This window comes from Alligator sinensis, unplaced genomic scaffold (genome assembly GCF_000455745.1).
Source record: "Alligator sinensis unplaced genomic scaffold, ASM45574v1 scaffold189_1, whole genome shotgun sequence".
In the NCBI taxonomy this organism is placed as follows: domain Eukaryota; kingdom Metazoa; phylum Chordata; order Crocodylia; family Alligatoridae; genus Alligator; species Alligator sinensis.
In genome coordinates this window covers 160,040-162,179 of record NW_005843009.1, presented here as the reverse complement: position 1 = coordinate 162,179, position 2,140 = coordinate 160,040, and positions in this window count along the sequence as shown.

Here is a 2,140-nt window from a genome sequence, read left to right as displayed (position 1 = left end):
TGTTCACTAACAACCGTTACTGCACCATCCCAGCACCACAGTTATTTTTAACAGCTATGTTGCCGTGGTGATACACTATAGTGAGGTAGCTCATCCCTACGGTGGCATAGCATCAGTATCATAGTTTGAGCCAGCCAATGCTACATCGCCATAGTGATGAGCTATGTCAATGTAGCACGTCACTATGGCAATGTAGCATCACGTGTAGACATGCCCACAATGCAGAATATACAGCTATATGTACTTTCAGGTGGTGCGATCTCAAGTCCACAACATTTGTCATCATAGGTGAGGCAAATTCCAGATTCCACATACATACTTCTGAATCTTGGCATTTTATACACTTCCCAATTCAAAACTTTTCTATATCCCTGTCCATCTCTCTAACTTTCTTGTGACTAAGTCATGAGGGATCAGTGACACCCTGAGTCATGTGATAATGATCTTCATGGGTGTTTGTATGTACCATGGTTTTTTGCCCTTGTGCTGCAACAGCATGACTGTTTGCATGAACAGGATTTCCGGATGCTTTAAAAGTCTTTCTGGTGCATAAAACTAAAACTCCTCAAATGTAGTTTAGTTTGGCTTACCGGGAATTAAACCATTGTGTCCATGGATTAGTTATATGCAAACAAAGTGGCACTGAAAGACATGTAATGAACCTTTTTGTTCACCAGGTGGCACTGCGACTCTTTTGTAGTTCACCCCTTCGAATTGCTGCTGCTTTCAAATTGCTGCCACTTTTTTTTCTTGTGCCATGTGCTGGATCCCTGTTCCCATAGCTGCATGGCAGGGCGTGGGGGAGGGGGGGCAGCATGGGACCGTCCCACTTTCCTGCGGTGCTGGCTGGAGACTGGGCTTAATTCATTAAAAAACTTAGTACATGCAAACACTGAGGCGACGCTCCAAAATAAACAAGTTTAAATTTTATAAACCTATTTAATGTAATGAGGATTAAACCCTGTGATGTGTACAGGCCCCTATGTGCTACATGGTGGGGGGTCCTTTTATCAGCATTGGTGTGGTATGGTCACTGGCCTGTACATCTCAACTAACCTGAAACTGTCCTTCACAGATCTGCCCTTTTACATAGTAGTTATTGTAATTCATGTGATTTAGACTGAATCACTTCTAGAAACAGCTTATATAGGGTGCATCTACACAAGACACTTTACTACACATTAGACTAATCTAACACACAGTAAAGCGTCACCATCTACACATGTGCAGCAATTACCATGCAGTAGATTAGTCTAACATGCTGTTTCTAGTACTTGTAGATACAGGTACTAGAAATCAGTGCATTAATGTGCCTAAACTCATGTGTAGATGCTGACCACTAGCAAATTGCTTCTGGTCAGCCTAAACAGTAGTGGGCCATAAAAGTAAGGAGAGCTGTCCTGGCTCAGCAGGATGCTGCCTGCCAGCCACATGGAGTTTGGACCTCATCCCAGCCAAGATAGCTTTCCCCTTCCTGCAGAGATCCAAACTGGCTGTTATGCCTGCTGTGAGCCCAGGGCTGGCACCCGAGGGAGCCTGGAGCTCCCCTTGGCTGCTGTGGGGAGGCAGAGCAGAGCAGGAGCAGCCCTGGACTGAACTGCTCCTGTCAGGATCAAATTTGCTCCTGATGGGCACACGTTCAAATGCATACAGGGGTGAACAGAAAATTCAGGTGCATTGATTGCATGTATAGATGCGCCCTATGAAAAGGAATATGACAACACACCCAGCACCAAAGGGATCAGGGTAGAAATTCCTCCCCTCAACAGTGTCATCTGTAAATTTGCAAAGTGTACGCTCAATTTCATCATCCAAATCATTAATGATGTTAAATAATACTGGACCCAGCACAAACCACTGGGAAACCCCACTGGATTCCAGACCCCAACTAGACATTGAGCCATTGATCACTACTCGTTGAGTATGATGATCCAACAAGTTGTGCAGCCACCATATAGTACTTTCATCTACCCTTTATTTCCTTAGCTTGTTAATGAGAATGTCACAGGACAGTGTCAAAAGCCTTCCTAATGTAAAGGTATATCACATCAACTGCTTTCCCCACATCCACAGAGCTTGTCACTTTATGATAGAGGGAGATCATTTAAGAAAATCCTGTTGGAAACCATCATGTCCTTAA